The sequence below is a fragment of the Mus musculus genome, chromosome 14, assembly GCF_000001635.26.
Source record: "Mus musculus strain C57BL/6J chromosome 14, GRCm38.p6 C57BL/6J".
In the NCBI taxonomy this organism is placed as follows: domain Eukaryota; kingdom Metazoa; phylum Chordata; class Mammalia; order Rodentia; family Muridae; genus Mus; species Mus musculus.
This window is the reverse complement of record NC_000080.6, coordinates 79,890,179-79,913,688: the sequence shown is the minus strand read 5'-3', so window position 1 is coordinate 79,913,688 and position 23,510 is coordinate 79,890,179. Positions and strand designations below refer to the sequence as shown.

Here is a 23,510-nt window from a genome sequence, read left to right as displayed (position 1 = left end):
TCAAGCCCAGAGGTTTACCCCTTACCTGAGGTGGAAAATAATGAAATCTATTTTCCCCTGGGGGGAGAAAAAAAACCTATAAATCACATTTTCCACACCTCATGTGACTGCCTTAAACAGCCCACCTCTGCAGCATATCTACCTGTCACTCCTTCAGCTGCCTCAAGGAGACTCCACCAGGCTCTAGGGAGGGGAGCAGCAGGAAGAAAATGACAACCTGGGCATCAGACTGACAGTCTGAACATGGGCTGTGCTGCAGAGAGACTTGGAGTTTAGGGAAAGACTCTCTCAATATTTCAGGGTGTTGCTTTTTTTTCCCCCTCAAGAAAAATGAGCCTGAACCATGAGAGTCAGTCAACCTAAAAATGGGAGCAGACTCAGAAGACAAAGATCCTGCTTACGGGAGTGTGGAGTGTGTTCTTTCTTTTCCTAGAGTCACAACCGCGCGCTACAACCCCACCATTTTGAATGTCTGTGTGTACCCCTCTCCTGCAGTTAATGCAGACATGTAACATGATGCCAATTGGTAGTCTTATCACACAGACTCTAAACCATCCACAGAACTCAGGGTCCTTATCAGAACAGAATTCACAGGTCTCCCTATGGAATGTAGGTTGTTGCTGAAACCTGATATGCAATTAAGTCTCTGTGCCCTAAGAAAAAAGAGGAGGATTTTGGGCTTCTGTCAAGCCTCCTCCACAATGGATTGAGACCTTGAAGAGACATATAGGGAATAAGCGTCTTGCCCAGGGAAAAGCAGACGAACAGAGTTAATGCTTTGTGATATTGTAGGATTTGCATGTTTGGGGATTTCAAGATGAAAAGCTTTCTTTGACAGATGTGCAATATCCAGTGGCCACTAGAGGGTGCCGCAGGGATGATGCCAAGAGACACCCTGTGTAGGTGATACTGGGAGCTGTTAAATTGGGTCTGGGCAAAATTGGCACATATGACGACCATGTGTGCATTTTTAATTGTCCTAAATAATCTACTTTTCTAGCACATCTTATACATATGGGAAGCATCATGGAAGACAGTCACTTCTGAACCTTGGGCCCTGGGATGACTCTGGCACACCATCAGTCATCCGTAGGTGATTTCTTTTCTTGATACGCCTTTGTTATTCCCTCTGACAAAGCCTTAATTCCCATTCAGCTCATTTCGATGCACCATCCTTGTATGCACTGAGCATCTACTATGGGCTTGGGATAGACCACACAGCGGGAGAAGGACACAGGTCCCAATCTCAAGGGAATTACCACCCAGTGCTCCTTCTGTACTCTTTCACTCAGTGGGGACAGAGAAGCAACATTTGGGAAGCTATTTGGGGAGCACCTTATTCATGCTAAGGGGTCTAGAATGAAAGATTTGAAGTCGAAAGTTTCAATCCAGCTTTGAGTTTCTAAATGATCTGAAAGCTTTAAAAAGTCTTTATTAGCAGTGCAATAAAAACGTCAAGATGATATTTTTACCTAACAGATCTCCAAGGTTGTTCTTAAAGACAGTACTTAGTCTTGGCAAAGGCTCACATGAAATTAACAATATTATCCCTTGCTGACAGGAAGGTAGTTTGGCAAAACTCACTGAGGCTTATTTGGCATACATATCAAACACACGGAAAATGATGTATCACCTTTGACCCAATAATGGTTCTAATCCAAGCTCAAAGTGATAGAAGCCCAATCTAATATGATGATGGGGAGATAAAGAAGACAGCCCCAAGACATGTCCGTTCCAGGCAGGTAGACATTTGTGCTACTGTCAATCGACATAGAAGCTATTACCAGCAACACTGGAGGGTGGGGAGGAGGAGAAAGAGTTGAATGTGGTCCTATGGGCTCTTGGCTGAGCAACTAGGTCTATGCAGATGCATTTAAATTAAAGCAATTAGAGAAGAAAGAGGAATAAATTGCAAGAGGGCAATTAAAGTTAACTGTTGGACATTAGGGAATATGGAACGCTGGGGAAAATGTCTGCAGGACACTAATGAAAAAGCCTAACTAGATATGAAGATGGCTGGAGATGGAATGTGGGGAACACTTGTGATGTTTCTTAAGGAAACTGAGTTTTCAAAGTGGAAGTCATGTTATAAAACCTAAGTGATGAAGGCAAGTAAGAAAGTTGGAATAGCAGGTAGGGCAGGTACTGGCTTGAAAGAGGCCAGAATCAAGGGAATGATTCATGTCTGTTCAGGTTTTGGGGCAGAAGTGATCAGAGCAGATCAAGCTAAATGAAAGTACCCAGTAGAAAAGGAGAAGGAGAAAGGGGAATAGAAGCAGGGGTAGGGTTGTCACTTTAAATACACACACAGACATACATAGACACAGACACAGAGAGACACACAGACACACACACAGAGACACACAGGGACACACACACATGTGCACATGCATGTATACATGGAGAAAGAGAAGGAGAGAGAGAGAGAGAGAGAGAGAGAGAGAGAGAGAGAGAGAGAGAGAGAGAGAGCATGCAGGTACATTTGAGCCCGAGATAAGTTGAGTAAATGCTCTACCAGAAGTATACCCTTCATGCAGGACTTGAGATACACCTACACTACTGCTTGTTTGCTGTCTATCTGAAATTCTAAGTTCACTAAATTAATGTCCTGTGTTTTTCAAGCAGCCTTGGGTATTGAGAGGACAGAGGGACAAGGGAAGAAGAAAGCAGGCAGAGAGGATGCAGAGTTACCTCTGCTGTGAGAAAGGGAGAGGAAACAAAGGAACAGGGAAGAGAAACCTAATGTGAAGAGCTCTGAGGCTGTTCCTTCTCCTGCCTTAAACATGGAGGCCACGTCATACAGAAAGCGGTTATGTCAAAGGTCAACCCGAGGATCTGGCAAAAGCAGGTAAACTTTTGCCATATCAATGAGCGGTGGACAGGACGGCAACCAGCTCTGGAAACCATCTACCTGTACCAGGTAGGACTAGAGAGACTGAGAGAGTCAGGGCCTCATAGACTACACCTTCTGGCTGGCATTTCATTCTTACCAAATCATGGGAAGCTCTGTGTGTGTGTGTGTGTGTGTGTGTGTGTGTGTGTGTGTGTGTGTGTGTATGTATGTGTGTGTGTGTATATGTGTGTGTGTGTATATATGTGTGTGTGTGTGTGTATGTGTGTGTGTGTATGTGTGTGTGTGTATGTGTGTGTGTGTATGTGTGTGTATGTGTGTGTGTGTGTATGTGTGTGTGTATGTGTGTGTATGTGTGTGTATGTGTGTGTGTGTGTATGTGTGTGTGTGTATGTGTATGTGTGTGTGTGTATGTGTGTATGTGTGTGTGAGAGAGAGAGAGAGAGAGAGAGAGAGAGAGAGAGACAAAAGGGGAAGGAGTGGGAGGGAGAAGACAAACTGAGTGAAGTGACTTCTCTAAAAACAAACTTAGAGAAGCGATTTTTTTTTTTGAAGGAGGTAAACGACAGAGCTTCACAGTGATTCCCTGGTGTCTGACATAAACAAATGAGCCAGCAAAGAATGGTGACAAAAGAAGACAAAAAGAGGCTAAAGCTGAGAAAAAGGGACCCTGAGAACCACAGGGGACACAGAGACAGCATGGGTCCCCGTTACCTAGCTATTCTTTGAGCATCTCAGTACAAGCATTTCACATTCAATCTGAACTCTACAACAAGCTTCGGGAAGGATGTTATTATCCCTGTGTGACAGGATAATATTTGGAATTATTCATTGATTTTCTGTTTTGCACTGGGTAGCTTGCTTTTTTTTCACTTAGTCACCACTCCCAATTCAAGCAGCTCGACAAGTCAATACTCATCACATTAGGGGGCAGATGAAACGGGCAGAAAGGAGAGAGAGAAAAAAAAAATAGAGGTGAGGCTCCAGTATTATATTCCAAAATTTTGATGTTCTTATAAAACTCAAAAAGACCTTGGGCAGAGGTTAAATGTTTGTGTGAAATTCAAGAGCACACGTTTCCCTGGAGACTGGGGAAAAAAATCTGTCTGGTTAGGGAGAGGGAAGATACAGAGAAGAATGACACAATAGATGCTGTTGTGCCCAAGAGAAGACATCATATGCCTATTGACAAGCAGAGCCCAGGGAAGCACGAGGCTTCCAGAGAGAAACAGACAATGAGTCAAGACAATGGTACCCTAGCAGCAGGAAAGAACTGCATGCCCCATTATCACCATAAAACAACAAAAGTATTGCAGAAGCTTCACAAAAGAATGAAAAGAGAACCAGGGAACACGACCAAGCTATGTGGCCAGGAGCAAGGGGTATATACCTTAGATGTACAGGGGGTGAGCAGGTGGCCAAGACCTAGATGGGACCAAGGGTGACTGCGCTAGATTTGGGTGGACAGGTGGTCACAGGGAGAAGATCTGCTTTTCAGTACTTTGACACTGGCAATGACAAGCAGAGGTGAAAGGCTCTCTAGTTGGCTATAAAGCGATGACATCTCAATAGAGCAGTGTTATAAAAACGTAGAAAGTCCAGTTGCTAGAAATGTTCAAAAGCTATATATTTGTTCAAATTCGTTATAAACTGGACATTTGTTCAAATTAATTAATAAGCTAGCGGGGGGGGGCGCTTAGGAGGTAGTTCGGTTGGTGACATGCTCCCCAGACCTCGTGGATTGTGGGAGAGAGGTAGTTACTGTCACAGAGAAGCCTACAAGGCTCCAATGAACAGTTCTGAACCCATGGTCGCACAGATGATCCTGGTTAAACTCAGTGGGTCACATAAAAAAGAAAAATACTAGAGGATTGTGCACTTATAGGGAAGTGGGGAAGAGGTAGACTGGAGGGTAGATCAGAGGCAGGACTGAGATGGGATAAGAGGAGACATTATATACCTGTATGAAATTGTCTAAGAAAACACTTAACAAAAATTTGTAATTACAGAGGACAGCTCACAGGTTCAAAACACTTGCTGCTCTTACAGAAGACCTGGATGCTGTTCCCAGTACCCTCGTGGTGGCTCAAAACCATCTATAAATCCAGTTCCAGGAAACCCAATGCTCTCTTCTTTTCTCCTCAAGTATCTGGCATGTACCGATATGCATACATATATACAAGCAAACGCTTGCATACATTATATTAAAAATAACTAAATTTTTTAAATTATACTTTAAAAAATTAAGCTAGGTGGCCAGACAGATATCTCAATAGTAATGAGTGAAGAGGATTCCTGGGGCTCCAACCTAGCCTGCTTCATGAATTTTACATCAATGAGGGGTCGTGTCTCAAAAGAAAGATAAATGATATCTGAAAAACACCAAAGTGCCCCCCCTCTCTCACACACACATACACACACACTCAATACATCAATAAAAAAAATGAACTGAGATCGAAGCCTACTACCTACATTTTATAAGTACAAAAATCGGTGCTAGAAGTGTTACTGAGTCTTCCCCATGAAGACAGGGACCAAGGGCAGATTCAGGGCAGGGTCTTGCTCGCAAGCCCATTGACTCTCAGTCCACATGAATCTCTATGCAGAGAGAGAAGTCTCTAGCTGTCCGCCACCTGTAGCAGAGGTTCTTTACAGATCAGCCTCATGGAGTGCTGGAGCTGGGAATACCAGCAGCCAAACGGGTACTTTGAGATCCCCAGAGCTGAGAAACCTTCCAAATTAGAAACTTTCTTTAACAGTCAGTTACTTGGATGTGATGCTGTCGGACTCACTAGACCAATGAAGGCAGTGAAAACCACAATTTGCATTCTGAGAGCCCAAAGCTTTGCCACCCGCAGTCACAGTGAGATTTTTATGCTGCCATTAAAGTCAAGCATCAGCAATTCCTCAGGGAAGGGGAAAGCGAGAGTTCAAAGGACACATTAGCAAGTTTCTCAATTAAATGCCAAGCAGTAAGACAAGTGTGTTTTAGCACCCTCTTACTTAGTCATTTAATTTTTCTTGAAAAAGGAAAGCAACCCTCAGGCTGTCCAATCCAATGCCTATCTAAAGCAGACAGAGTCGATGCCTTCTCAGAAAGGCTACCAAGCAATGTATCTGGGTACGTCTATTTCTGAACAGAAAAATTGATCAATTAAGGAAAAAGAAGATTTGTGGAGCCAAAAGAGGGGGGAGGTGGGAAGGAGAGAGGGAGGAGGGAAGGAAGAAAGGGAGGGAGGGAAGGAAAGAAGGAGGGAGGGAGGGAAGGAGGGAGGGAGGGAAGGAGGGAGGGAGGGAGGAAGGAAGGAAGGAAGGAAGGAAGGAAGGAAGGAAGGAAGGAAGGAAGGAAGGAAGGAAGGAAGGAAAAAGAATAGCTATGGCCCATGCTCCTGCTGGGAACTAATGAAATTTCCACACAAGTTGGATTCCAAATTGGAGGCCATGAGAGTTGTGTTCACCGCAGCCAAGCCAAAGTGAATGAGCATGTTGGGAAAGATGAAATGAGAATGGAGTTTGGATAACTAATGTATGTATTTATGGAACAGATATGTGAGCACAAATGGCCCCTGAGCTCCACAGTTATCTAAAGAGTTTTTTTTTTTTTTGAAAACTGTCAGCCATCAGAGGGCAGGTGATAGATGTTTCATCTGATCTTTATGGACCCAGCAAAGATAACACAGAGCCAATTGCTTCCAAAACGATGAGGCCTTATGTGCCGGATACAATTTGGACTTGCTGTTAAATGATTAATGGGCAGTTCCTGAAGAAAACTGAGGAATGGAAATGTGGTGTGTGTGTGTCTGTGTGTGTTCAAAATGTATCAGAAATGTTCTGCTACAGAAATAAAGACAGTATCCACTTTGATCAAACCACAGTAAGTCAGGGCATAGTACTCAAATATACATTTGTGGGGAGTTCCTGACCCATCTCCATCACTGCTGGTCACCAGCACCTAGTAAATACTAAGCATGTATTATGCACTTGAATGAGGACAGGCCATTGAGATCTGCAGTCACTGGGTCTATGAGCAGTCTCTCTCAGGTTACTGGTTAGTCTAAAATCTCAGCACTAATAAATAGGTGGATCTATCCCTACTCATAAGAAGGCTTGAGACAATAAACATCAGTTGAGACAGACAGGATAATGGAATGCTATGCTGGACCTGCCTCTGTCTTTAGTGGGAGATCTTGAGGAAAAGATACAATCTGGTGTGACAGTTTAAGTGTGTCCCTGTGCAGGAAGAGATGGGTCTGGGGAGGAGGGAAATGTATATAATGGCCCAAGACTTCATGGCTTCTCTTGGCTGTGTCATTTATAGGACATCCACATTGTCATTAGCCTATATCTCTCTCAGTTGTCCCTGTAATGAAGCAGCAAGACTAAGATCCCCTTTAACAGCACTCCATCCAAGGCCTCAAAGAGTCAAATAATTAATTACGTCTTTTCTCATGAGTAGTTTCCTCATATGCAGGGGGATATTTCATGTTCTGAATTTGTCCTATATAAGGACAAGTAAGTCTGATTAACTTTTAAGAAATCAAGTGCTCCGAAGTCTTCTGTCATCCCACCTCAACTCAGGCAGTGTTGGCACCTGTCTTGAAGCACGTACTTCCTGGTTCCAGAAAATTTGTACATCCTAAGTCCTATGATACAGAGGCTGCTGTCCTGAGCCAAGCCAATCACAGTTCCTATCCTTTGCTCTCAGATAGTGTGATTTCTAGTCCTGAAAAAAAAATCAAATTATATATCTAACATCTGCAGCAAGTGACCCACAAGTTCCCCTAACCTTTCTAGTAAAAATTAGCACCAATCATGACCCAGAACTTAGCAGCCTGATACACAAGAGCTTTTACCCCTTTCAAAGGATTTTGTGGGAGTGACCTTTCAAGAATCAAGACAGAATTCCTGTGTGTCCCAATGAACTCTCTCCCAACCGCCACCTCTGCCTCCCGCCTCCCACTGACTGCAATTCCACAGTTTGTGACACCATATGGCAAAGGTTGAGGCCAGACATATAAAAGCCTTTCAGAGCACCAAAGAATGGTTAACAAATATGTGAATGTAAATTCTAACACATTGCAAAACTGTGGCAAACCAGGCTGAAAAGGAACTTTAGTGAAGGGAAGAAATCTGCTTTTCAGCTCCACCCAGCCATTCCAGTTCATTACAGGTATTGTGGGGAGAAAATAGAGCTTTGTGTCCTTGCTTGGCAATCTGTACCCTGCTCTCCTGCCAGACTTCCCATGGCTTTCTCATGATGATTTACAAAGTTTCATGGCTGCAAGTTGGGAAAGACTTCTGTCCAGTGTGTTCCTTCTGCATCTTGCATCCATCCACTGACATGTGCACACACAGAGAGACTCCCGTCCACAGGACCAACCTCAGCAAATTTTGTCCGAGTCTCACTCCGTAAGTCGATGTCACAATAGTTCTCTGAGATCACTGGGTTAATCTAGTAGTAAGAGAAACCCTTCCAGAGCTCAACGGCCTACACTAAGAACTGGAGCTATGGTGATTTGTAAACAGCGTCCTGCTGCCCTACCACCGGAAAAGAAACACCAAATCCCTACTGAGGAATCTGAATGGGAAAGAAACCTTTCTCCAAGCCATCAGCCATCATTCAAAGCAACTACACATACACATGCACACACTACAAAAGTCCTATTGAAATAACTTAGCCTTCAGACTTCCCCTTTAACACCCAGAGTAGAAAAACGCAAGGGGCTTGGGAGAACTCTAGGGGAAATGTACCTAGGGAGAGCTAGGCTCAAAGATAAAAATCAAGGAGTAGATGAACCGCTCTTTCCAAAGATCTTTCTCTCATAGTCATGGTAGAACGCAGAATGGAAATCCCTCAATAAAAACTAAAAATTGGGGTATGAAGTTGGTAAAGTGTTTGACTCTCAACCATAAGTCCAGGACACTGAACCCACATCAAGATAGACTAGTCATGGTGGTCTACATTTGTAATCCCAGAGCTAGGGATACAAAGGCAGTTGATCTCTGAAGTCTAGTCCACTCAGCAGTCTCTAAGCCAGTGAGACCCTGCGGAAGGATTCTTGAAGTTACCATTCCAAGTGTGTCTGTAAAGGAGTTTTTAGATTTGGTTCATTGAGGTCATACAAACTACCTCAAATCTGAGTGGTACTCCCCCATGTACTGAGCTCCTCAATTGCACATGCAAGCTTCACGCTTCCACCACCATGCCTTTCCCACGATGGTAGACTCTACCCCCAAACTATGAGCAAACCCAAACCACTCCTTAAGTTGCTTCTTACCAGATATTTAGTTACAACAGTAAGAAAAGTGACTACTACAGTCAGTTAAATATTTTATAAGAGAAAAGGAAGGAGAAAACCAAATCTCTCCTTTACCCAGGCATCTTCCATACCCTTCCTTCTATCTCCATCTTCACTGTGTGACTCGGATGATGCAACATTAGCGCCACCTCTAACCTCTATGGGCCTCAGATACATTAGAAAGAGGGTCATTCTCCAGCTGCTATCTGTACAATCTTGCCCTAGACTGGGATACTTGATGTAACAATCATTCCATTCATTCCAATGATAGGCAAGCCAGTTTCTTTGATGTATCAACCACAGGACTCCTTGTTCCTCAATAAAAGATTCTCCTCAATGCTAAATCCACTTCTCACTACCACCTAACAACTGAGTCTAACTAATCCATGACATATGGAGATGCTGAAATGGACACTGAAGAACATCCAAATGTTCTCTTCACTAGCTCCTTGGGCTAACATGAAGTCACCAGGAAGCCTGTAGTTCTTACTTGATTCTCTCAAATGTCATAGAAAGGCATTTCAGCTTTTGGGTTTTTCCACCCCCAAAAATAGCAACCACCAAAATCTATTTCTCTTTTGGAAATGGCACTTTGTTCCTGCCATTTTTTTTTCCTCTGTGCATGCACATCCCAATAGGTACCAGGGATGACTTTTCATGTCCTCACTGGTTGCTATGCAATGGAATATTGACTAGCAAAACAAAACCTCGGACTATGGTAAGGTCATGGATAAGCACTTACTAACGGTGTCATTTATAGCAGTCCCCTGAGTACTTGGCTGTTCTTGATTGAACATGCTCCATTTTCCACCACTCAGGGATGTTCTTAGGGGTTCTCTCAAGAAGATGAGGTGAATGGGATAACTTATAAAGTCAAACTCCACTCCAAAGCTTGTCTTTCAATGGTTCCAAAGTCCTTCAAAATATCATGTAAATATCACGTTGCTGCCAACACAAGACATGAAGAAAAGCATATTTGTCATTTCCATTGTCAAAAACTAAAACAGGTATAGGTATCTACTTGGAAGAGAACTCTGAGCCAGTGTAGGAAGAGGTCCGAATAAGCTGATTTGATGACTAGGGGGTGACAAGGGGTGGTTGTCCCTCAATTCTGTTTCCCATCAGCCACTGGACCTTGAGTTCCAGACAAACACCAACAACTGCTGAAAGATATTTTGCTTTCTTGCTATTTCTTACAGACAAAAGAAGGGAGTTAAGATAATAGAAGCTGATTGAGGTAGATTCCTTTCTGGGGAGAGCCCTCTAGTTCTCTTACTTTATCTAGAAGTGAAAAGTATGGAGGTGGAGTGGGGAGAGAGCCAAGAGTCTGGAGTCAGACTCTTCTACCCTGGAACCTTTGAAATGAGTGTCCTGAAGACCTACATCAGAGACGCTGTACTCAGCATAGAAATTTCCAACATTCTGGCATTTACAAACCTCCCATACTATCAGAATAATAATCCCAGGTTGCCATCTACAAAATACGATTAAAGATGTGCGTGGTACCTGTGGGGTTAGAGAAGGCGAGGGAGAGTAGCATGAGAAGCTGCGTCCAGGGTGCAAATTATTTATAAGGAAGTAGCTCTTTCCCATCACATTAATAATATTTGAATAGACAGAGAAAACCCTTCAGCATTTCAGCAAGCAGCCTGGGACCTTGCTGTACCCCTCCTGACTCCTGGATTCACCTCCTCAACCCCCGGGAATGATTGATGCTTGACGAATGGGCCTGCTGACAGCCTCTTTCTTCTCTTCCTCAGACTCCCTTTTTCCTCCTTTCTCCTTCTCAGGGGGAAAAAAATAGGCAGAGGGCAGTGGGAGGGGGTGATTGTCCTTTCAAATGCCAGCCTCAGAAAGAGCTCCCTCTCAGCAGGGAATAGAGAATTGAAGTGCCAGTCAAGAGCTAGCACTCTGGAAATGTTTGTCTTGGACATGCAGAGGGGTAGGAGTAGGCTTGGGTAATCCCAGTACCTCATCCCTGTCTTCATCCCCTCTGTCTGCCTTGCCTAGACCTTATCCTGTTTTCCCACCTCTCTCCCTCTTCACACCCCCTCCCCTCTGCCCCACTGCTACATTCCAATCTTCATCTACAACTGGAGGAGAAAGAGGCTGGGCTACCGAAGGAAGGAGGGGAGGGGTGAGCCATGCCACCAAGGACTTGACCATGTTGGGTTAGCACCAAGGTCTCCAGCTGGTCTTACAGCTCCTACACAATGCGTGAATATTAGAGCTGCCTGTAATTAAAATACAAGCCTGATATAAAGAGGGCATTTCACTTAAAGATTTGATAGAGATGCATTAAGGATTCCTATACATGAATGAATTCATAGCAGCCAAGTGACATATTTATGCCATGCACTTAGTTACGCTTTTGCTAACTCTGTGATTCTAATTTATTTGCTGGTAAAACACCATCCCTGCTGATGTGCTCCACTGAGTATACTTCTGTCAAATACCATTCAATAAATAAACAGCGTGGCATACGAATAACAGTGCCCATTGCAGAAAATTGCTATAGCTTTTACCTTGCTGGTGATAAACCCTGAGCTTCTGGTACTGCCCCGACCTGCTCTATGGGAACATCCACCCAACCTCTTCCCAAGCAACCTCACCCAAACTTGGTGTCTCCTTTAAGGACTGGAAGCTCAAAACCCCAGTTTACTAATATCACTACTGAGCTTATCTTCCTACCATGCAAGATGTCCTCCCTCCTCTGACCTCAGGTACTCTTGAAAGACTGAAAATGCTTGCCAGGAGAGCTAGCAGCCACAGCTATCATTGACAAAGCTTCTATCTTGGAATAAGAGCTTAAGACAGCACCATTTTATTTACTTAAGAAGAGTTTGACAAATATCAGTTGGCTGGGCTTCATAGGTGAGAAATTTGGGCACTGAAACTCAAGCACCTTGCTGGAAGTTGGGCACTCAGGAAGAGAAAGAGGTATGGCTGGAACCAAGAACTACCCATCTCCAAAGCCCATGCTCTTTACAGAACATAGTACTGCCCTGATCGGTAAAGCTCAATAGAGAACAAAAATCATAACAATTGATGGAGATCTTCCCATGCTCTGGGTAACTTTTGGGTGTTTTGTGTGTAATTATTCATCTAACAAATGAGGCAAGGATTGTCATTATCACCCTTTTTCAGATCAGAAAACAAACACGGAGCCTAAGTAATTTTCCTCGCTCAGAATCCCAAGGATGGTTAATGGTGATGCCAAGATTTGGACCTATGCCATCTGCTCCAGAGTCTGTACTCTGGATCAATATTTTGCTCACTCTGAGAGCCACTAATAAAACTGTAAGTGGTGTCTCCAAAGACTCTGTAGATCTTTCTGGAATTAATTGCTTGGAGCCAGGAGGGGATGACTAGAGCAGAAAGAAATACCCAAGGAATTACTGGAAAGTATACATCTACTGGACATGTGGAAGGACCCTCTCTAGAGCCTTCTTGGGCTTTCTGCACACAGATAGTCTCTTGTTTGTTACATTTATTTATTTATCTATCTATCTATCTGTTTGTTTGTTTATTTATTTATTTATTTATTTATTTTTACTACCCAGAATTCAGCCAGACTTTTCAGGTCAAAGTCCTCTACAAAGCTGTATATGTTTAGTCACCAGATGTAATTTTTGGGATCCCCAGACTACTCTCACTTCTGTCCAGCTAGCTACAAATTGCTCCTCCTCCTTTCCATTTCAATAATTTGCCATAATAATTCATAGAACTCAGGAAAATATTTTGGTTACTACAGCAAAAAGATAATATTCAAAACCACTGAAAGAAGAAACCTATGCAAGGTCTGGAGGGTCCCACTGTGAAGCATCTAATGTCCTTAGGGATGCATTACTCCTCCCCCCATCCCCATCCCCACCCCAACCCCCACCCATGTATCAGGGATAGAAATGTATGTATGCAAGAATACTACTCAGCAGGGACACTCACTCAAGCTTTGATGTATGGAGTTTTTGTCTGGGTTTTGTTACATAGATGTGTTAACTTGAATCATGTGACTTCTGTTGGGTTCTGTGTGAGAGAACACAATCTCCAGTTCCTCTTCTTCCCAATCAATCCCCAGACTTCAAATGACAGGTGTGGTCGTTCTGGCATAGGCAGCATGTGTCTTCATTTATCTCGTTTGTAGAAACGATGGAGGCCACTGTTTCCTGGTTACTTCGTTACCATGTGCTCTCCAATGGGATCCAGAGGGCCCACAACAAATAACCAAAAACAATCACTGAGAAATCCCTACATAATAGAAACTACCTGCAGTAATCGTGAACAGAGGTCAGCTGTAATCTTTACTATACATAAACAACTCAGACTTTAGAGCAAAATACCTTTCCACAAAACATGGGATTACATGCTGAAAACAGCCAAAACTGAGATGCCTACTAAAGGATCAATCCGATTTTTAGTCCATTCTATTTAAATTAGAAAGATCACACAGTAGTCCCATTAGCTTCATATTAACCAACAGACAACTAAGAAAATGATTCCTGTGTGTTTTGAACAAGTTATTGATGGTATATAAACTCTGCTGAGATGTGGACTCCTAAGAGAATTCAACCATTCATCTTTGCCAGTAGAGCCTCTTATCTTTTGTGAGGGGGGAAAAAAATCAAAGAATGAAGTAGACAGAATATCTGAAGCTATGTATCTCAACACTCAAAATTTATAATTGAGGAAACCAAGAAGAGATGGCTTCAACGGTTCAGTCAACAAACAGCCAATGAGACCCTGGGCAATGTCTCCTGACTTGAGAGTCTCTCCTCAGACTTTCCCTTCCAGCTCACCTCTTTAAATATATATATATGTACATGTATATTAATATGTATATTAAGCAAATGTGACAGATAGGACCAACTGAGCCTCAGTTTCTCCGTTTTTAAAGTGAGGCCATTACCTGGTGTTCCATCAGTCCAAGATGTACCCACCTACCTTGAAGCAGACAAGTAAATTGACTGACGTAAGCAGGTAACTGTGAAATAGCATGGAATCCTGGACTTGGGGAGAAATAGAAAATCCATGCCACACCGAATAGCCTTCATGTCTGAATTTAAGAAATAAATCAAACTCCCGGGTTTGTAATCATGGCTTCCATGGCACCCCAGGTCTCATCAGGCCCTCTCACTGTGTTACTCTGTTTTCCTTAAGGGTTTGGGAAGCCTCTCTAAGAGAATAATCCCAGTTATCTCTATGGTAGTCAGTTATGCTAAGGAAAGCAAAGCAGGTTTGGTGGGTTGGGAGGGGGCAAAAAGAGAAAGTTTTAAACCAGGGAAATCCGGTGACTTTAGCACCTGAGAATTCATGATTTATCATACAAGAAAGTGGGCATGTGGAATGGTGCGTGTCTCTATAGTGTCCTAGGTTACCCCTAATTGAATAATCTATGTGAAGAAGAACGATAGCCCCTGGGATCATTCAGTGCAGAAGCCCAAAATAGCCTGACTCTTCCAAATAAAAGTTCTAGAGACCTCTAGACCTCAGAAGAATCGCTTGGCTTGTGCCTAAACCTAATGCAGCCATTAACCCAGTTCTGTTTCCTGAACCAGCTTTTCTTCCCGATAATCCTCTCTGCCCCAAAGGCATTTCAACTCGTGGACCATTTTCGCAAGAAATTGCTTCAGAGGGAAAGTCTCCTTCGCCCTCCCCATACAAACACACAAACCCTCCTGGGCAACTTAACATAAAGGATGTTTTCCTGGGAGTCTTTTTCTTTCTTTGCAAGGTGTCCTATCAGGCTCTATTGAGGAGAAGGGGGACACAGGCAGGGGTTAAGCTCTCCTTGAGTCACCCTTGAGCTTGATTTGCATAAGTTCCAGTCTTCTAGCCTAACTTCTATCCCTTCTCCAAGACCAGCCACCATCTCTGGAACACTGCACCCTAGGCATCCCAGCTGGAACCCAGGCTGAAAAGAAAGCAGGCATTCTTTCTTCCAAGAGCAGGGGTGAGGGTGGGAGTCAGGGAGCAACCTTGTGAGAGTCCCACCTTCGTCCCTTGAGGTGGATCAGGGCTTCTCCAGCTAGCAGCTGCCAACAGTCTTCACATTCTTGTGCACGGGAGGCCTCTAGGACAGATCCAGCAGGAGTGAACTAATAATTGCTGGCGACAGCGTTCCTGCAGCAAGCAGCTCCTCCCCCTTGGGGACTGTTTGCCCTTCTTCAGAGAGTCCTCCACCAAGGCTTTGCAAACTTCCTTCTGTGAGAACAAAAGGCTTGGAAGTGTGTATTCCTGCGGGCCCCTCTCCTTTTCAGAAAAGCTCATTTTCACCTCATCCTGGGTGTCAGAACACCATGCTCGGCTGGCTCAGCAGCTGACTGCCAGTTTAACCTTGAGCCCGTTAGAATATTTGCATATTGTTTCCTTACCTGTAATTGCAATTGAAGATGTATGGGCCATAACTTTTCTGTTGTTTCTGGATCCCATTACTGTTACCTGGATTTAAGTCATCCTCCCATGCCTTAGAACACATGGCTGGGTCATTGAGCCTTGGCTCTCACCCTGTCACCACCGGCTTCCCAGTAGAATCCACCTGGACATAGGAAGGACCAAGGAACACACTATAGAGTTCAGGCACTTTCCATCCCTCTGCAGTTGAGCTGTCTCAACCCACAAGGCCCCACCTTCTACATCCTACCTAGTCATTTCTCTCTGGGATATGCTTGGGATCCATGCCAAATCCTTGCTTTCTCACTCCCCCTGCCCTCCAAGCCCTGGAGGCCTTAGGCAAAAATAGGATTATAGTGTGCAACCATCTAGTTCCATAAATAATCCAGAATGAACCTGCATTATGGAAAGATACCAAGGTGCAAGCTAAAATTCCAAATGTTGTTTTAGGAGTTTGTGATCCATTTTTGGCAAAAGTTTCCCAAAGTTGCATCTCTCTAGCTGTCTCCTCAAATGGTCCAAGCAAGTGTGTCCCCATCACCCAGTTTGATTGTCCTGATTGTTGGCCTCTCAGCGAAGCTGCTTGGACGAGTGTCACCTAACAGGGCTGAGAAAATGTGAATCTTCAAGGGAAGTGTCTGAACTAAGGCTCAGTAAACAAGACTGAGGTAGGTCAGCACTGGGACTCTGCATCCTGGCTATGCTGGAGATAGTGAGTGAGCCGTGTCAAAATGTTCTGCCTCTGAGGCTAGTCCAGGAAGAAAGAGAACAGATGTGCCATCTGGAGACCGAGGGACTCCACAGGGAGGCACACAGTCACAACAGACAGCTTGGGGAACCAGGGAGCCTTCAGCCTCAGCCCTTGCAAGTCAAGCCATAAGACAGGATGCTGGCATCAGTTCTACTCTGCTTCCCCTTGTTACCCAAAGTGTGGCCCAGGAAACAGCATGAAAGGGATCCTGAGATCATCTGTCTGCCTCAAAGTGTACAAGACTGGACATGTGAGGGAACACTTTAGCACAAGGTTAGAAACATAGACCCTCTTGCTCCCCCTGAGCAAATGAATGCATGAAGATATGCACTGAAAGAGCTCCCAGGAGCTTAGATAGACATTTATCTGCTTTGAGAGGAGTTCCCCTTACCGTTTAGAGCCCTCACGCACCCCTGTCCAATCTGGGGCTCCATCCAGCATCCCTAATATCCATCCTCCTGCTGCAGCCTCTCAGCACCAGCCCAGTGTCTGGGCCTCCACACCTGACAAACCCAACAAGGAGTAAATTAATCAAGGTCGGCCTCTGGGCCCCTGCTGCCAACTGGCTCTTCCTTATGGGAGGATGCTTTGCCCTTTCTTACAGAGTCCACCACAGCTGTCTGCTTACCTGACTCTCATCCATGTTGAATGGCACCTAGAGTATTTTTTTTTGGATCCTACCCACCCTGAGCTTTCTCAGTTGTGCCTCTTCAACCAGTTCTACCTACAAGCCAGTTTCCCCAATCCTATGGCAAAGTAACCCACCCTTTGTCAACATACAGATGCTCCTGGGACTTGGCTACCAAAGGTGTACCATGGTAACAGATGCTGGGCCTGAGACCCAGACAAATACAGTTCTCAGAGACCCTGACTGACACCCAAGAGCTAAGAAGTCTAGATTTCAATGTCTTGAGCTTCATGAGAGGTTCTAAGATTGAGTGAGACCACCTATGAGTGCAGAGAAACACCATTTTATGAGCTATGCAAACACAGTTCCCCAGAGCCAAGTGCTCAGAGTGCTGGAGGAAGCTTACTCCACAGCCAACCAAGTCTTCAGGCTTCTGAGAGGGTAGGAAGGAGGCACTAAGTCCTAATGTTCTTTCTGGGCCTCCTGTTTCCCATAGTCCTGTGTCTATGTATATCCAATCCATATTTGGGTAAATCTTCCCTAGAATTACATAAAAACAACCTATGGTATCACATTCTACAGAGCCTCTCTGGGCCATATCTCCTGAAATTTTCACAAGAGATCCGGGTCACTCTAAAGGTAGGCTGAAGGGGCCTGGTTATTGCCCCAGTGAGGAACCAGGGCTCTCAGAGCTCAAGTGAGGTCTCCACAGTCACACAGAAGTGCTGAAGATACTGCTTAGGTAAGCATTTTCTAACTTTGCTTTGTCTTCTGATGGTCCAGGGGGCCAGTTTTCTTGGAGGGAAAAAAAAAAAACCTCTTTTGTGGTGGTGGTGGTGGTGGTGGTGGTGATGATGGTGGTGGTAGTGGTGGTAATTTTCTATCTCCCAAACATTTCTTAACACACTCTAGCCATCTTTCTTATTTTCTCACCAAAACCAGCTCTCAAAGTTACCACTAGCTTTGCCCAGGATGGTGACACATGCCTTTACCTTTAATCCTAGTACTCAGGAGGCAGAGATAGACAGATCTCTGAGTTCAAGGCAAACCTGGTCTACAAAGCAAGTTCTAGGACAGTCAAGGATACACAGAGAAACCTTGCCTCAAGAAGAAAAGAAAGTTAACATTGGCTTCTGTTTTGAGTTGACCGCGTCCTCCAAAAAGATGTGTTCACGTCCTAACCGCAGACCATGTGAATGTGACTTTTTTTGAAAACGAGTTTTCTTTAGACATTATCAACTTATCATGACTACTAAGGTGGGCCCAATCTAACATGACTGGGGTCCTTATTAAATGGAAATTGAATATAGACACACAGGCATTCAGGAAAGAAGATGGAGGTAGAAGATGCAGCTTTAAGTCAGGAAATTACAAGAAGAAAAGATATGGAAGACTCCTCCCTAGAGCCTCCTGGGGGAGGTCAACACCTTGATTTCAAGTGTCTTGGTTCCAAAACAGTGAGAGAATACATTTATGTTGTTTCAAACCACTGAGTGGAAATGTGTTGTAGCAACTATAAAAACAAATATAATCCCCATGTTGCCGGGTCCCGTGGCTATGATTTCCATCCTTCAGGAGCACACTGGACTCATCACCCAGCCTCTCCCGTGAGTGCATTCTCTGCAGAAACTGTGTCATCACATCCTCCTGGCGTTTAAACCAGGCTGCCTCCTTTGCAATCCCCTTGATGGGCTGACCTTCCTCTGGATGACCATCACTCATTAGAATCCATTAAGGCTGAGTCTGTTCCAGGTGCTCTCTCCTTGAGGTCTCCTATTTCATTCATTTATCCATAAGCACCTTCTAGAATCAGAGTCTGGCCCTTTGCTTTGAGCACGGATTGCTCCTACAAAACTCATCAAACTTCACAAATCCAAAGTAGAACTCACAATTCCCCCCATTTGACAAAACTGAAAAGAGTTGTCTTTGATAGCATCTTTCTGTCCAATCCTTTCACCAGTCTTGGTTTACTCTAAACACATTTTCCCTTTCAAATCAATCTGCTCCCTTCCATGGCTACCGCCCTCACACACATGCTCTTAGCATCTCTCACCTGGAGCCTGTGACCGATACCAAGCTTCCTCCAAACAACAAATGCTACCATGTTTCTTTCCTGCTTAAAATATTCATTAGCCTCCCATGATTCCTAGGGTAAATACCAAAAGCCCACAAGGAACTCTAAGACACTCGAGAATGCTAGGAGAAGTCACTTAGCTTCCTTGCACTTCAATTTCCTTTCCTATAAAATGAAAATAAGAATTAATACATAATTTTTTAAAGTAGACTTTGCATAGTGTTTGCCTAGTATGCATAATTCCCCAAGTTCATTTATCTACACCACAAAAATATAATGAACATTTAATAAGTTCATCAGAAAGAATAAATGAGTTAATACATATGAAACACTTAGAGCAGTACCTGGGACGTAACAACCTTGAAACCATTAATTAATATTATTAACACAATCATTGTTGACATTTCTGACATTACATGGCAACATGTTCCATTTTGCTTCCCTTATCCAGACCCACGGGCTTTCTTGTGTCCCTGCTTGCACAGAGTCTCCCACACACTGGTCAGACCTTCCTCCTCATCATCATGTTTCCTCGACTCAACCTGTAGTTTTCAGCAGTATCGCCTCTTCAGAGAAGCCTTCCCTGACCTTCTAGACTGAAATTAGACTCGTAGTCATAACAACATGTTCTCTTGACTGCTTTTACCACTGTTGTAATTAGGCTTGTATTCAGGCAAGTTTTATGAACATATGCCTCTTTGACTAAGCTCAAGTTCTGTGAGACCAGGACATATGCCTGCCATTCTTGCCATTTATCCCCAGTGCTTAGCAGAGTAACTCTTATTAAGCCTCAAAGAATATTAGTTGAAAAATATAAGTGAACATTTGATCTAGCGCACTTCCTCCAGTTAAACGCTGCCTCTCTGAGTCTCCCTCAGGCCCAGGGTGCTATGGTACTGAAATTACCACTAGGACAAGTAAGATGAACAAGTCCATTGGCGGGTTCGTGAGCATCCGTGCTCAGCTCCCCGAGCAACAGGGAGGCAAGTATTCTCTGTTCTGTTCCTTCTCTCTGGGCAACCCATTCTAGGAGCATTGAAATCGTCTATCATGCTGTTTATCACAACATATCCAGATGCTCTGAGCAATAAAGCCACTCACAATACACAGGCATCCCATTTCAGAAAGATGCTCCAATCAAGTCTTCCCAGGGGGTGTTTCAGAGGAGCAGAGACCCCCATCTGTCTTGGGGGTGGAGAGCGCTGCTGTCTTCACGGCTCCTTTTCAAAGCCCGGTGGCATATGTCGGGGGACCTGCTTTAGCAGCCTGCAGGTAGCAGACCCTGAAGTGGAGCCTTGTCCAATCAGGCTGACAGCAAGCTCTGCATTTGTTCAGGGTATTAGGAAATGCCATGCTTAGCCTGATTTTCTAGGAGAATCTCCAGTTCAAAATAAAGAGGGATTTTTTTCCCCCTACAGTCAAATAAAATCAAACTTTGCAGAAAAGGCTTTCTGCTGAGAGCAAAAAAAAATCAAGATCCATAAAGAAACGAGGCATCAGCCCCCTGAATCAATGAAGCAAGCCTAACAAGATGAAGTTTTAGAGGAATTAGTTTAAGGTTCTTCATTTGGGCCCAGAAAGCCAGGGAAAGCACTATAGAGTTGTAGGAGCCAGGATGAAAGAGATGTAGGGGTTTTGGTTGACTCTTTGCTCAATAGGAGTTGTCAGTATGACATGGCTTCCAAAAACCCTTAAGCATCTTTAATGAATGATTGGGCCCTGGGAAGTGAGAAGGACAAGTCCTTCCTCCCAACTAAATGGGACATCGTTCTTGGTACAAAGCACATAGCATAATGTTCCCCATAAGATAGTTAACCTGGAAAGTACCTTCATTTACATGAGGAGTGACAATTTTCCAGAGCTCTGTACCAAGTCACCCACCACTCAAGAGCCCAGAAATCAAGGTTACTTGATCTAGAGACCCTGGTTCATCAGAAAAGAGCCAAGCCCACAAAGGTCAAACACATGGACAGATGAAGATCTATCTGGGGGTTCCAGGGGACTCCATGAGCAGCCCCTAGAACAACAGAGAAAAGTTTAAGCAAAGTAGCCTGCAGGCACAAATAAAATAACACCTAGATTGTTATTTTTTTAATTACCCCAATCACTGTAGGAGAAAATTTTGAGTAATACAGACAGAAAAAAATCAAATTTCTCATTGAGTTTCTCTAGTATCTACAGTCACTCTCCCTACCACAAGGAACCACATTTAAGTTTAGAGTATGTCAATTTGTCTATTTGAGGGTTCTTGCCCTCATTGGTGACATTGTTACTGTTAGGAAAAGCTTAGCAAGCAAGACTAACCAGAGAGGTAGAGGGTGTCCCCCAAAGAAAATGGGGCCTTCTCTCCTGACGACACTCACAGACATGCGATCAGTAACCATGACTCTTCAACAGAGCTCAAGTATCCCAGGGATCCTTAGCTCATCCAGATTTCAGCTTGAAGAATCACACAGGGTTCTTATGGAAGATTCAGATTTCTAATCCCCAAATCAGAGATTCTGGCAGAGTAGGTTGTAAGGACCATGAATCTTCATTTCTCCACAAGCACCCAAGCTCAATTGAATGCAAACATCCACTGTTCCAATACTAGAAATCATAACACAGACAGTTAAGCCAGCTGACCTTGAGGTTGCCCTCCATCTATAACCCTTAGTGTGGACAAGAACGAACTGGAAAACCTTTCTTTCTACCAATTGTCTATTGTAAGATCACAGCAATGTTCCTCTGCCTGACCAGTTGACCCTCCTCTTTCAAACCCATACCACATCCTGGACTCTTTCTGAGCTGAAGAAAGGGTGTACAAGGATTAGCATGAAATGAGCACTTAGCTCAGAAAGCATAGTTTGGGGCAGCCCAACTCTAGACCTTCATTTGGCCCCTCCTGCTCATCCTTCACTTCCAGGGACCAATTTTGAGAAAGGCAGAGACTCTGCCCTGCCCCGAGGATCCTGGAAGAGAGCAAAGCAGTTTGAGAGTAACTGGAAGGCAGTGACACCTATGGACATACATTACTCCGTTTGCTCTGCAGTTCTTTACAACCCTGGAAGTGAAGGTTGGAAATTGTTTCAATAGTCATAATGGTTATAAGGGTGTTGATATGATCATTCAGTGGGCTAGACTGCGCAGATTAAATACCTGAATTTTAAGAAATGCATCAAAATGGCAAAAGTAGTTATTCTCTTCCTATTATGAACTTTCTCTCACCCCCATCCCCACCCCCACCCCTACCCCCAGCCACCAACTATGCCTCCAGTGTCAATATAGCTGGTTTTTGTCTAGCCATGTTGACTTCTGCTACAAAGCAATAGGAGATACTATAAAAGGGAGCAAATATTCCAGCAGAAATACAGCTAAAGTGCATGTCCACCAGCAAGGTTCCCCCGGCCATCCCCGGGCTAATCGGGTCTCACAGACCTGACAAATCGTTTCTGGCCCTGACAGGTATTTTCAGGCAGGGTTCCAGCCCCTAGAAAGGAGCTGCCCTGAGAGCAACAAAAAGGCAGCTTGTTTCCAGGCTATCTCTGAAAGACTGGGGGATAAAAAGGCTTTTTCTCACCTCAAGGTGCTCTTGGCTGGTTCAACAGGAGCGTTGTGCACAGCGGGACCATGTCCTCAAATGGTTGAGGCCATTCGCTTTGTCAACTGACAAATGTCATTTATCATTTGAGACAGAGATTGGATATTGGAGCCTCTGGCTGGTAAAAGCTGTTGAATATTTTTTTTTCGGGATGGCTTAGCAGAAACTTGGCAAACTGACATGTTTTCTTGAGCTGTGGATTTAAAGGTACAGTCTTCCTCTGTAGGCTGAACCTTCAGTTGGCCTTCAGACTTTGCCAAATGACTTAACCCAAAAGCAGATGGCAATTAACTCACAAAGCAAGGCCTTTGCCAGGACTGTCTCACTCCTACCCCTGTTCCCCAACCCACTGCTAAAATTCCTAGGTTACAGCAAGCACACCATGTCCTGTGGCTCTCATGGCCCCCTGCTTTACTCATACTACCCAATACTAATGTGTCCCAAACGTATTATTGACTGGCTCTTGTCAAGCACATCTTTATTGTTTTTTTTTTTCATTGGCCTTACTCTTTTTGTTCTCCAGACATATCCATTGGTCTCCTTCTCCTCTCCCATCTTTTCCCTTTTGCAGGACGGGATGTTATGCATGATCTCACGCACAATGGCTCACCTTGAGTGACCCCTAATCGTTCTCTTTCATTGTGTTTCCCTGGATTTAAATGAAACAGCCAGGTAAAAGAGGCAATTGCTTACACACTGTTTTGGACCCTGCCTTTTCAACTAGACCACAAGTTTCTTGAACAGAGATGTCACATTTTTTTGCAGCCTATTTTATCCCCCATTGAAGTATGTACCATGCTAGACTACCAATAGATGCTCATCAATGAGTATAAGAAAAGGAGAAAAATGAATAAATGCTTTATACTCCTGAATCAACCAATACTTTAGAGTTTAAAAAGCATTTTGCATGATTTCAGCTCATTTCTTATAGATTATC

The 23,510-nt window shown here is 44.0% G+C and overlaps 1 long non-coding RNA gene across 15 annotated transcripts in view; it reads right to left on the bottom strand.

The window, feature by feature from the left end:
- The window catches only part of Gm6999, a 93,165-nt gene extending 70,448 nt beyond the window's left edge, over positions 1-22,717 (bottom strand). For 11 of the 15 annotated variants that reach the window (XR_001781406.1, XR_874850.1, XR_001781405.1 and 8 more), the window contains exons 1-5: positions 22,553-22,717; positions 16,683-16,794; positions 15,522-15,685; positions 13,096-15,351; positions 9,893-10,095 (exon numbers count right to left, since the gene is read on the bottom strand). This is a non-coding gene — a long non-coding RNA (predicted gene 6999). The remainder of the gene's footprint in view (positions 1-9,892; positions 10,096-13,095; positions 15,352-15,521; positions 15,686-16,682; positions 16,795-22,552) is intronic. The other 4 variants (XR_874860.1, XR_874864.1, XR_874853.1 and 1 more) reach the window with 3 other exon arrangements.
- Between the last annotated feature and the right edge of the window lie 793 nt (positions 22,718-23,510).